This window comes from Camellia sinensis, chromosome 5 (genome assembly GCF_055761805.1).
Source record: "Camellia sinensis isolate YWXY chromosome 5, ASM5576180v1, whole genome shotgun sequence".
NCBI classification, from domain to species: domain Eukaryota; kingdom Viridiplantae; phylum Streptophyta; class Magnoliopsida; order Ericales; family Theaceae; genus Camellia; species Camellia sinensis.
The window spans coordinates 24,391,534-24,405,902 of record NC_138965.1 but is presented as its reverse complement, the minus strand read 5'-3'; positions in this window follow the sequence as shown (position 1 = coordinate 24,405,902).

Here is a 14,369-nt window from a genome sequence, read left to right as displayed (position 1 = left end):
GTTGAATGTCTATTATGCATGTGTAGAGTAATCCTCTTCAAGGCCTTCCAAAGGGGCCTTTACTTGCATGCTTCCTAGACTCATTTCAGACCCTTTTCAGTGAGTTTTACAGCCCTCATAACCTCTGTCCAGAGGTAGTTTTGCCATTTTGTGTGTCCATCATACATGTGTAGAACAACCCTCTCATTGGCCTTTCAAAGGAACACTTCATTCTAACATGTGTTGACTGAGTTTCAGTGGGTTTTTTATCATATTTTGGCATGCCATGTTTCTGTTTTTGGCTGGTTTGGTGGCCCCTCATGTGCTTCATATACATGTAGTGTGAACCATGCTTACTAGCCTATGTTGCATGTTGTTTTAGCCCTTCATGTTAGCACTTTTTGGCCATGCCTTAAACTGATTTTGTGCATGTTTTGGACTGCCTTAACTCTGTTTTTGGGTCTCATGGTCAAATGATGCTTGTTTTGCTTGCTTGTAGTTCAATATCCATGCCTAGCTTTGAGATTTGAGGTCTATTGCATGCATATACTGAGGTGTTTTCATACTTTGGGGTCATTATACATCATATTTAAGAGCTTATATGAATGTCATATTCCCATGATTTTCACTCTTTAAACGTATTTGAGAGTTGTGCATAAATGCCTCGTTTTCGGACCATTGCATGAGCTTTGTTTCTTTGCATGTTAAGTCATCATTTTGGGTCATTTTTCCACTGTTTCAGACCTGCCTAGAGTCTGTTTTGGGCTGGTTTTGCCATTTATACATTGCTTTGTGTACCTCTAGTATAACCCACTTCACTAGTTTCGATATTCGAGCCATCTTGCATGCATTGTGTGACATATTTGCATGATTCGGGACCATTGTACATTATGTTTCAGAGTTGAAAAATGTGTGTTTGCATGCCATACTTCATCCTTTGCCATGCTTAGTTAGAGTTACATGTTGTGCCTTAGGATCGGTCCTTTGCATCCGTGCATGTTTGCATGTATTTCGGTTGTCTCATTTCCATCATATGGCCACTGATGTGAGTGTGGCTGAGGTCCACTTATATTGGTATAAGTCCATCTTGCATTTGTATATGCCATTTAGTTCATGTGCGCATGATAGTCTTTGTAAGTGCATTGTGTATGCCATGTTATGTCACGTGCATTGTGTATGCCATTTTAGCCCATAGCATTGCGTATGCTAAGTTGCATGTTAGTCGCATTGTGTATGTCATCTCATTGCTTTGTGTTTGGAGTAGGGTTTAGTCCGAACACGGGAAACGAGGGACGTTTCGTACTCCAAGTGACGAAACGTGCCTCGATTCTCGGTCGCCGACACTCTTAACTGTCCATGATAGAGTTGTTGGCTTTACTTGCTTATATGTGCCTTCATTTCATATCGAGTCGTGCAATTTGACTTCTCAACCATCATGCATCGAGATGCGTGATTGATGGCACGAGGATCGAGGACTACACTCCCTTGAGCTTGTGCAAGGACGGGGAGAGTGGTCATGCACACATTTGTTGAAAATACATTGCATTTTCTCTCTCTTGCCTTTGTTACAGAAAAACCAAAAACTAGAGGTGGAAACTGGTCGGCCGACTAGATTTTCTGGCAGGCCGACCACCCTCTTTGGTCTCCACCACAAAGGGTGGTCGGCAGGTGGTCTCTCATGCTAATAACTGGTCGATGGCCCTCCCAATGTGGAGTTTTAGCCTTCTGGAGCTTTGTGCAAGTTTCTCAGATCAATTGCAAACAAAGGGGGGGCGAGGCGTCGCGATGGAATTTCCCGACAAGGCAACCCGAGTATGCATGCATCCTTCATCATTCGGAATAGAGTTAAAGCAGTTCATTGCACGTAGCATAGCATGCTAGTTTACTTTGCTTACCTGATTCATTTGTTAAGTAATTAGTATTGTGTAATAATTCGTTATTTATTTTGGTTGTGTAATATTCTTTCAGACCCTCCGCGAGAGGGCCAATTGTTGTAATAAGTGTGCGTGTGTGTGATGTATATCTTTCAACCCCACGTCTTTCTCCCTTTTATTTACCAGCTTATGATGGTTAGTTTATGACATGTTTCAATTAGCATACTTATGATAGCATGTATGCATTCATTCATCTGTCTTGCATGCACCGGGCTCGGCGCATCATACTAATTGCATTATATTTCAATTCCAAGTTCAATACTTGTTAGTTGTAGCATTTCACATGCCATCTTTAGAATAGCTGAGCCTATTGTAGTTGCATTCCTGTATGTGTTGCATTAGGCGTTTCAGCATAGTTAGGATCATGCATGGATTTCTAGCATAGCTTCTGTTTTGGCTTGGAGTACTCGGTAAGTGTTTATGCTTTAGCATCCTGTATGTGTGTGAGTGACTGACATGATAGCATGCTTACCATGAGGCTATGTGCTTATGTGATATACCTACCTGAATGCCTGTGGGTGAAGGTTGGATTATCTGAATTGGAATAATGCATTGACTGTAAGTTTTAAACCCACTTGAGAGTGGCAAACCATCACATTTTCTAAGCCCGCCTGAGGGTGGCAAATCCACGTCTTAGCCTACTTGCGGGTAGCACCATCAAACCATTTTCAAAATAAACAAACATGAGATGTGTTGTTCCAATTCAGGCGATCCAATCTGTACTTGTATGTTGTGCGCATGTAGACACCCCATTTTTGACCGACCTTAAGACTCAGACGTCACCGATTGAGCGCTTGGTGATGTTGCATATCGTGCTCGTTCAGAGGTTTCAGAGTCTTGGCCGCGAGCCTTGCCTCCAGACTTCCAGACTCTTTCATGCTTTGCCTCGGTTTGCGAACCAAGCTCTGTTTTCTTTATTTTCCCTTCCCGAAGGGAAGGAGAGGTCTCGTAGATCATCTCTCAGTGGCCGTAGGCTACGTTTCGTGGTCGTAGGCCATTTCGCCCGTTTGGAGTCCGGTTTCTGATTTTTCGGAGCCGTTGGCCGTGTGCCTCGGTTCGGGACCGCTTAACCACCTCCGTTTGCTCCGATTTTTGGCATGCATCTTATTTGCTCCCTTTTGAGGGACACTGTGGCTCGAGAGACCAACTTCGTGGTCGAACACCACTTCCGGTGCCTAACAGTCAGTTTTCGGGGCCTCGGGCTGCGCGTTTCGGCCCCCGAACCTTCATTTTGCATCGGTTTGAGTTCATTTTTGGTGGAGACCTTATTTTCACTGCTAAGAAGGTCGTAGAAGGGTGGGAGGCCAGTAATTGTTCTGACAACCAGTTTTATTCCTCCATCGCCCTCCGTCGCCCGTTTTTCTCACTTGAAAGCCAATGTTGACCACCCTATGGCTACTTTTTCCAGCCCTAAACCACATATTTGTGTTGTACACACCTGGGAGGCCACCAATATCACATGGCCGGCCAGTAATTGTGTCTGACCCTTTTGAACCCCTCCTAAAAGTGGCATTTTCTCTCTCCTGGTTCACTTTCTCCAGTTTTTGACCACATGGTTGTGTTGTGCACACATGAGAGGCCCTCTTTTTGGCATGGCCGGCCATTAATCTTCATTGACCCTTTTGACCCTTGGCCGACCGGCCATGGGGAAGGCTGGCCGGCCACCTGCAACTTTAATACCCGGCCGGCCATGATCCCCTCCTCTGGTACATTACAAATATGTATTTTGTTTCCCCCCAGATTTTGTATCCGGGGGGGCCAACTTTTGGGGGGAAACTTGAATTCCATTCCCCCCCTTTTTTCCCCCCTCTTTTGCCTATATAACAACACCTCCAGCTGCATTTCAAAGGGTTACAAAATTTGCTTTAAGGCTCTTGCATTGTATCTCTCTCTCTCTACACTCCAACCCTCAAAACCTCCCAAACCCTACACCATTTCTACACCACCACCTAGCACCACACCACCACCATCCATTCTAGCCACTTGGAGCTGGTTTTCCAGAGGCAAGGAGCACATTTTCTCAAGCCAAGAGGCAGTTGAAGTTTGGTCTACAAGGGTGAGCCATACTTTCCCTCTTTTTGAGCTTCTTTTGCATGCTTTCTAAGCCATACTTACTTGCATATTTGGGCTCCGACCCTATCTGAAAATAACATTATTTTGAGGTCTTTTTCATGTTTGTTTAAGGGCCTCTCCCTGTTTGAGGCTTCCTTTTTGCACTTGCTTCTTTACCTCTCTTGTATGCCTCTTTCTTGCATAGTATTTTAGGCCTATTTGTAAATTGTTTTGAGTTTGGTTATGAACTGAAAAGTGGCTTATTTTGAGCCCTTCTTCAACATTGTTGAAGGGCTCTTCACTGTTTGAGGCTTTCTTTTGTCACTTGCCTCTTTATCCCTCTTTTGGCCTTATTTTTGCATGTTTTGTTAGCCCCTTGTGCTTGTATTTTTGGGCTCTGATCCGAACTGTATATAGCCTTATTTTGACCCCCTCTTCATGTTTTATTAGGGGTCTTTTGCTATTTGAGTCTCCCTTTTTACTCTTTGTGTTTAAACCTCTTTTTAGGCCTTATTTTGCATAGTATTTTAAGATTGCATGTGCACTGTTTTGGGTTTGGTCACCAACTGTAAAATATCATGTTTTGGGCCCCTCTTCAACTTTGTTGAAGGGCCCTCCTCTGTTTGAGACCAGCAACCATCACTTGCTTCTTTGTCTCCTTTTTGGCTCATTTCTTGCACAATGTTTTAGGCCTATTTGTGTTTAGATCCGTGGCTTGTTGTAAACTGTAAAGTGCTTCATTTTGAGCCCCTCTTCAACTTTTTTGAAGGTCTCTTGGCCATTTAGGGCCAGAAGCTGCTACTTGCTTCATTACCTCTCTTACGGGGCCATTTTTGCATGCTAGCTTAGTCCTATTTGTGTCCATTGTTTGGCCTTGCTTAAAACTGTAAATATGCTTATTTTGGGACTTTCTTGATTCTGTCTTCACACTTCATGTTCGAATAATGCATGCTTTGCATAGCCATAGGTCATTCCATGTACCTAATTTCATGTTTCGGGTCTCATTCCATGCATCGGGTGCCATGTTTCCATGTTTCGGGGCTGTTTTGCATCATATTTCAGCACTGAAATTTGCATGTTTGCATACCATGTTTCATGCCTTGCCATGCCTTGTTAGTGTTGCATGCTATGCCTTGGGTTCGGTCCTCGGTTTGCGTGCATGTGTGCACGCATTTCGAGTATCTCATTTTTCATCTCATGGCTACCGATGTGAGTGTGGTTGAGGTCCACTCATGTTGGTGTAAGTCCATTGTGCATTGTGTATGCCATTTCAATTCATAGCATCGCGTATGCTAGGTTGTATGTTAGAGCATCGTGTATGCCATGTTACATCGTGCATTGTGTTTGCCATTTCATAGCATTATGCATGCTAGGTTGTATATTAGTTGCATTCATGCATGTCATGCATATTGCATTGTGCTTGGGATAGGAATTAGCCCAAGCACGGGAAACGAGGTACGTTCTGTACTCCGAGTGACGGAACGTGTCTCAATTCCTGGTCGCTGACACTCCGGATTATCCATGATGGAGCCTCGGTCTTGTTATGTTTATATGTGCATTCATTTCATATCAAGTCGTGCAAATCGACTCCTCGGCCATCATGCATCGATATGCGTGATTAGTGGCACGAGGATCGAGAACTACACTCCCTGAAGAGTAGTCAAGCATACATATGTGAAAATACTTTGCCATGCCCCTTTGTTGCCCTCTATTACAGCAAATCAGAAATCGACAGCCTTCCGGAGCTTGGCACGCATCCCGAGAATAATTGCAAACAGAGACTAATTGGGACATCGCGAGGGATTCTCCGCGCAAGGGAACCCGAGCATGCATCATTCATCATCCGGAACAGAGTCGAGGCAGTCACTAGCTTGCATGCTAGTTTACAGCTTACCTAGTTTAATTGTTAATTAATTAGGATTTTGTAATTATTTGGACTGTAATATTTATTTGGGACTGTATATTATTTATTCGGACCCTCTGTGCGAGGGCAATATTGTAATAAGTGTGCGTGAGTGTGATGTATGTCTTCCAACCCCACGTCTTTCTCCCTTTTATTTACCAGCTTATGATGGTTAGATTAGGGCATATTTCAATTAGCATACAGTATGATAGCATGTTTGCATTCATTCATCTGTTTTGCATGCACCGGGCTCGACGCATCATACTAACTGCATTGTGTTTTCAATTCCAAGTTGAATACATGTTAACTGTAGCATTTCATATGCCATGTTTAGAATAGCCGAGCCTGCTATAGTTGCATTTTTGCATGTGTTGCATTAGGCATTTCTGTATAGTTACGATCATGCATGGATTTCTAATCTAGCTTCTGTTTTGGCTTGAAGTACTCGGTAAGTTTTATGCTTTAGTATCCTTGCATGTGTGTGTAAGTGACTGCCATGATAGCATGCTTACCATGAGGCTAATTGCTTATGTGATATAACTGCCTGAGTGCCTATGGGTGAAGGTTGGGTTATTTGAATTGGAACAATTCATCAAATGTGTGTTTTAAGCCCACTAGATAGTGGCAAAAACATGTTTTCTAAGCCCACCTGAGGGTGGCAAAATCCACGTCTTAGCCTACTTGCGGGTAGCACCATCAAACCATTTTCAAACAAACAAACAAACATGAAATGTTTTGTTCCAATTCAGACGATCTAGTCTATACTTGTATGTTGTGCGCATCACATAGTAAATCTAGGCTAATAACCGGAATAAGAACACATAATGTTTTCAAAACTAGATATCATGGTTAGTAGAGGTCGATCTTTGATCGGGCGAGCGGGGGTGCTCACGAAGTGGCCTTCCCCAATCGTACTTAAGTTCCCGAGCCGAGGCAACTTTGGTGATGACGGACACGTGGCCTTAGGCAAACGAGTCAGGGTTTCCTAAATGTCCCCAAAATAAAATATTTAGGTGGCGACTCTGTATCTGGCAAAGCAGTCCATGTTTGGCACTTCTTTCAAAAATCTATTTTCTCAAAACGATTTGTCGAATTTGGACTCTTTGGTTCAGATTGAGAACCGTGACAATTGAGAGTCCTGAACTGTAGTGAGCCCAATATCGAACGGAACGGGGGACTCGTTCCTCCCGGGGGAGTTTGGGGACGTCTACAGTTTCTGGCGACTCTGCTAGGGATTTAGAGAACTTGACTCGAACTCATAATATCTGGTTTTTGACTACACTTGTGTGTTTCTTTGCATTGCATTTGCATTGGTGCGCCTAGGACACCGTGTTTGCCATCTGCTATTCCTGAACGGTTTGCCGGAGGCTTGTCTTGTCAAGGCATGACCATAAGGCTGACCGGTTGTGGGCTCTGCCAGTATGGGAACACAAACCCCGGTTTTACCGGGGCACCCCTTTTTGACCATTCGACTTAGTGCATATTCGGAATCCATAGTGACCATTCCAAGCTAGGACAGGTTGCTTACCCGATCGTAGGTTGTTTGAAACCGCTGCGTGTGTAGTGAAACCCTAGCTCCTGACAAAATAGGACAGGGAAACCCTACCCCAACATAGGGGTGTTTTGGCTCTCACTTATCTGTTATGTGCTGTAAGAGTGCGTCTCTACAGGGGAAATGCATGTATCAGTTTATGAGTTTGGGCATCAGGCCTGCTGGCATCAATCAGTATTTGAGAATCAGTTATCTGCGGGTATCGGATTCAGTCTTTGGGGACAGTGATTCAGGGATAATGATCAGTGATTGAGGACAGCGTGTGTTCAGCTTATCGACTGTATGTTGTTATGCCCGGCTGTGTGTTGTGCATTTACTTTAAGCTGTTATGCTGTCCGTTTATCTGTTTATTTATTTCTTTATTGCTTTATTTATCTTTTTACTAGGGGCAGTTTTAGCACAATTGCTTCCGACCCAGTAGATATTCCCCAAGCACTTTGGACAAGAGGTCGTCGGCTCAATCGATCCGAGGATCTAGTTGACGGACAGCCAGTGTTTCATTCTCTACCCCCAGTTGTCAGAAGAAGGCCAAGAAAACGCAGTGTGTCTGACCAGAGGTCACCAGAACAGTGGTCTACCCTAGCAGTGAACAGTCGGGTTGAGGTGTCAGTTTCTTCCATAGAAATACACATACCAGTCAGTCAGCAGGATCAGCAGAGTGTAGCCGGAATAGAAGAAATGATGCGCCAGCTCCAAGAGAGCATGAAACAAATGCAGGAGGACCCTGCCCGCCAAGCAGAGTTCTCTAAACAGCAGGCCACAGTCATGGCTCAGCAGGCCGAGCTAATCACTAGACTGCAACAGCAAAATGCAGCATCTGCCTCACATCAAGTTCCTCCTCCAGGGGTCCCGTTACCCGAGTAGGCACCTACTGTCCAGAATGCCCTGCCAAACACCCGGAACACCTTGCCAAATGTCCAGAACGTCCAGGAGGACACAGACCTTCCAACGGGGCCGGCTCCGCCCCCACTTCTGCCTCAACTATCCAAGGCACCTACGCCTATCAACCAACCGGACTCTCCCTTCGAGTTCGAAATAGACCATACAGCTCTGAAACTGAGCAAGCTCGAGAAGCTTTTCAAGAAATCACAAGGAGTAAAGGCTATTCCGGATATCGAGGACGGATATACCGATGTGGCCGTAACATTGCCAGATAGATTCAAGATGCCGCAGATTGATCGTTTCGACGGATCTGGGGATCCCATGGTCCACTTCCGGTTATTCTCAGATATACTGCGGCCAATGGGCCTAACCCGACTACAAAAGCTTTCGCTGTTCGGCCGAACCCTATCGGGTGTGGCCGCTATCTGGTACGCGAAGTTGGAAGATGAGGTGAAAAGAAGTTGGGATGAAACGGCCGAGGCCTTTGTCGCACAGTACTCGTACAATACCCAGATCGAGATTACAACTCGTGATCTCGAAACAACGAGGCAGGAGCCCAAAGAGACTTTCTCAGATTTCATAACTCGGTGGAGAGCGAAGGCATCGATGATGACTTTGAGGCCCACTGATAAGGACCAAATCAGGATGATTGTGCGCAACCTCCAACCAAAATTGATGCAGAAGATGATTGTACTCCCCTTCCCCACCTTTTCAGATCTACATGAGATGGGGGTACAAATCGAGGATGCGATGAAGCAAGGTCTGATTGACCAGGACAGGGAGCAACCCCGGAGAACATTTAACCGCAACAATAACGTAGGGCCGAGTGGCGCTGAAACCGCAAGAGCTTCGGAGGTCAGCATGGTCGCCACCATCCCCCCTCCCCTTCCAAGGCCCATGGCAGCCACACCCTTCTCCGGTGCATCCGGAAGTAATGCCCAAACCACTAAATACCAGCCCAGAGGCCAAAGAACCTTCACCCCACTGTACATGCCTTTGTCTAAGGCTCTGGGGGTCTTAATCAGAAAGGGGCATCTAAAACCCCTAGAGCCGAGGCCATTACCAAATCCACTTCCACCCTCTCACAACCCAGCCAAGTACTGTGCATATCACCAGCAGCACGGTCATGATACTGACCAATGTTTCAGGCTACGTCACGAGATTCAAGACCTCGTTGACAAAAATGTGATTCTACCCCCAGAGAAACCTAACGTCACAACCAATCCACTCCCTACACACAACCAAGCTCCACCTCCCAAAAGAGTCAATCTTATCCAGACTGGGGTCGTGTCTTACGATCCTAGCATCTATATTACTCCTACCCATCTACCTAAGCCGGAGGTGCTCCTTCCCGATTGCATTGACTCTTTGTGCATGTTGGACATCTCCACAACCCAACCAGAACCGACGGTGGTGACCATCGAAGATGGGGCAAGGCAGACTTCAGAAAAGAATGGAATTGTTGAGTCTGGGATTGAACAGAGTTTTGCTGGGGAAGTCTATGATCCGAGTGAGTACATCTTGTCAACAGGCCAGATTGGGCTGGGTTTAGAATTGCCAGAGAAGGAAGAGCTGTGTGTGATCCAGGGGGATGGATTTGAGCAAGGGGCAAATGATTTGACGGCTATGGAGGAGGACTTTGCCAACCTACAGTTTTTCGATGACCAAGAATCAGGGGGCGCGGCGGTCAACTGGTTTGATTATGATGAATCAGCAGAGGCCATTGGGTGGCTAGATGATCAGCCAGATGTGGTGGAAGAGTCCCAACCAGAACAGGGCCCGGCAGGGGCGAGAGTATCAACTGTGGCCGGAAGAGCCGAAAATCAGAGTGCATTGCCGGAGAGCGCCGGTACAAAGAATTTCGCTCAGGACAGAAGCATTGTGAATACAGGGAAAGTTGAACAACAAACTGCACTGACGCAGGTAGAACAGCAGGGTTCTGAGAGAACCGGGAAAGCCAAAATCCATGAGGGGATCGGGAGTGCTGTGGGCACAAGAACAGAGGATGCTGTGAGCATGCAGGCTGAAAGTGCTGTGAGTACAAACATGCCCGAGCCAGACAGGTGCCTTTTGAATGCCAACAGAATGTGGTGGGAAGACGATGACTTATGTCTTGCCCACACAGACGAAGACTGGGGAAGCAATCAACCAGATGACACCTGGTACCTCGATGAGGTTGATCACATGACAAGAAGCGGGCGGTACTTCAAGCCCCCGCACCTAGACCAACCCGAGGCATCTAGGAAGGACAAAGAAGCCGAGAGACAGAAAGAGAAGCATATCGAAGAGGAAGCTGTACTGAAACAGCTGAAGAAGATACAAACAGACATCTCCATCTGGGGACTGCTTATGGTGTCGCGAGTACACACACAGGCTGTCTTATCTGCCATGGACAAGGCCAAACTCTCTATAGATACTACACCAGAACAGCTGGTTGGGCTGGTTTTTCCGGGAGGAGGTTCCCCAGCATTAACCTTTTCAGACAAAGAACTACCGCCTGAGGGCACAAATCACAACAAACCCCTCTACGTTTCCGTGGAATGTAGAGACAAGTGGATACCGGTGGTACTTGTTGATACCGGGTCCGCCATCAATGTCTGCCTAGCCAGAACAGCGTATGCAATCGGGTTGAAGCCCGCGGACTTCGTGCCAACTACTCAGGTGATCAGAGCATATGATAATACTAGCAGGGAAGTGATGGGGACTGTCAAAATTCAGACCCAGGTTGGTCCCGGACAACACAACATTGAATTCCATGTCTTGGACGTTTCCGCAACCTTCAATCTACTTTTGGGGCGGCCGTGGTTGCACCAAGTAAAGGCAATCTCTTCCACTTTACATCAGATGTTGAAGTACCCTCACGGGAAGGGGGTGGCTATTGTCTTCGGGAATTCATCAATCCATCCGCCGCCGGAAGTGTCCACACCAGTCTTGGAAATCGAGCATGGCACTGAGGATGTGTTCTTATCAGGGTTCACTTTGGCTGAGGCTCGAGTGGTGCAGAATATTATGGCTGTGAATGAGGGGGTGTACGTCAGTGCTCAATCTGTCTACCTCATGAACAAGTTACAACACATCCCCGGGATGGGATTAGGAAGGAGCGGCCGGAAGAGCGTCGCAGCATTGGCCGAAGTGCCACACAACCCTCATACCTTTGGCTTCGGTTATCTGCCCACCAAAGAGGACTGGGTAAGGAAGGGTAAGGAAATGGCCGGAAGAGCCAGAGCAAAACAGGCTGGGAAGCCTTTCGAATTAATGCATAGGCCCATTCAGGGTACCCTAAACGGATGCTTCATCCGAGAGGGGGAGGACTTTCCGTTTTGCGGCTTCCCAGAGCCGTGGCTAAACGCGGAGAAGAAGCGCGTTCCAGGTTTCGAGATCTTCTTCGACCTGTAACTACCCGGGAATGATATTGCCGAAGAGCAGACAGACCCATCAGCTGAGATTGGGCAGTGTAAGGCAGTGGATTCCGAAGGCACCGAACTTAAGATGGGGGTAGCGCTGGCATGTCTACTTTCAAATCCTTCGATCGACCAAAAGTGCTTGGGGGATAACTTCTCAGTTTCCATGATTGGGGATGAAACGGCTGCGGGCCTACCAGCAACTATTTTGGATGCATCTATCGCACCCTCTCTCACTTGGCAGTACGAGGAGGGGTTTTTGTCCAGCAGCGCCGGGTCAGGTAGTGAGCCGGAATCTGATTCCACCGAATCTTGTGAGTTGGAATCAGGTTCCAGCTCGACTGAGTCTGAGTCTGGTAATCCTAGGGATGATAACCCGGATGCCACAGTTATGTCCAGGTCGTCTTTTTCTTTCTCATTTGAGTCTGTTGTAACCGAGAATTCGGACGATTTGGATGTGCTTAATGAGAATCAAGTAACTGTGGTTTTTGAGTACTTTTCTGTGCCCTTAATTTATTGCATAAACTCAGACTTTCAAAATTTTGATGAAAACGACGAGGAAGAAATTCCTCCGATTTTGCAACGTTTAATTGAGCAGGAGCAGGAGAGATTTGTCAAACCCTTAACGGATGAAATCATTACCGTGAATATTGGTACTGAGGAGGACCCACGGCTGGTCCAGATCGGGTCCACGTTGTCTTCGGAGAAACGCGAGCGCTTAGTCGCTTTATTAAAAGATTTCAAAGATGTTTTCGCGTGGTCCTATAAAGACATACCTGGGATCGATCCTGAGATTGTACAGCACCGGATCCCCCTTGATCCCGAGGCCCGACCTGTCAAATAGAAACTCAGAAGGATCCGCCCGGACTGGGCTCTCAAGATTAAAGAAGAGGTCACCAAGCAAATCGATGCAGGCTTTCTGCTGGTGTCCGAATACCCGACTTGGTTGGCCAACATCGTCCCAGTGCCAAAGAAGGATGGCAGGATCCGGGTGTGCGTGGATTTCAGGGATTTAAACAGAGCTAGTCCGAAGGACGACTTTCCCTTGCCGCATATTGATGAGTTGGTGGATTTCACAGCAGGGCATGCTTTGCTCTCATTCATGGATGGCTTCTCAGGGTACAATCAGATAGTAATGGCACCTGAAGATCGGGAAAAAACTACATTCACCACCCCGTGGGGGACATACTGCTACAGAGTAATGCCGTTTTGGTTGAAGAATGCCGGAGCTACTTATCAACGGGCCGCGACCACAATATTGTACGACATGATCCACAAAGAGGTTGAGGTGTACGTGGACGACATGATTATCAAGTCCAAAGAAAGAAAGGGCCACTACACCGCCTTGCAAAAGTTCTTTCAAAGGATCAGAGAATTTCGGTTGCGGCTAAATCCTTAGAAGTGTACGTTCGGTGTTACAGCGGGAAAAATGCTGGGATTTCTGATTACACAAAGGGGCATCGAGGTCGACCCTTCAAAAATCAAGGCCATCTTAGAAATGCCACCACCAAAGACTGAAAAGGAGGTGCGAGGCTTTTTGGGTAAAGTGCAATTCATAAGACGATTTATCTCGAAATTAACCTTGACTTGTGAACCACTTTTTGGTCTCCTGAAGAAAGGCAAGAAATTCGAATGGGACGGCCGATGCCAAGCTACTTTTGAACAGATCAAGGAATATTTACAGAACACGCCCGTGTTGTCGCCACCAGAGCCGGAGAAACCGTTGATATTGTACCTTTCAGTGACTGAGACTACAATAGGCTGCATGCTCGCACAAGAATCGGAGGATAAGGTGGAGAGGGCCATCTACTATCTGAGCAAGAAGATGTTGGATTACGAGACCCGCTACACTCTACTGGAGAAGGCTTGCTTAGCTTTGGTATGGGCTACCAGGAAGCTGCGGCACTACTTGTTAGCTCACTTCGTAATGTTGGTTTCACGACTGGATCCCATCAAATACCTTTTCGAGAAACCGGCACTTACGGGTAGGCTAGCTCGTTGGCTGCTGTTGCTCTCCGAATTCGATCAGAAATCTGTAACACGCAAGTCAATCAAGGGAAGAGCAGTGGCAGAGTTCTTAACCGATCATCCAGTCGAAGAAGGTGAAGCAGTTGAGTACTTATTCCCAAATGAAGCCATTTTGCACATCGACGACGAATATTGGACGATGTACTTTGATGGAGCGTCAAATCAATACAGGTATGGGATAGGAGTGTTGCTGATAGCACCTGACAAGTCCCGTATCCCTCTAGCCTTCAAACTCTGGTTCAAAGTCTCGAACAATATGAAGCATGCATTGCTGGTCTAGAAGCAACCCTGGAACTAGGAGCAAGACGGTTGGACGTCATCGGTGACTCGAACCTTGTTGTGTCTCAAGCAAAAGGAGACTGGAAAGTCTAAGAAGAAAAGATGATGATGTATCACCAGACCTTGGACTTGTTAATTCCTAGGTTCGAGAAGCTAAACTTTGCTCATCTTCCAAGAGAGAACAACAGGTTCGCAGATTCTTTGGCAACTCTATCTTCCATGATAGACATCCCGTTCGGAGTCCGAATGCGTCCAGTCATCATTGACCATAAATTTGCGCCAGCCTATGAGTCGATTGCTGCTATAGATGAGGTTCAGGACGAAAACCCCTGGTATTACGATATTTGGAACTTCTTGGA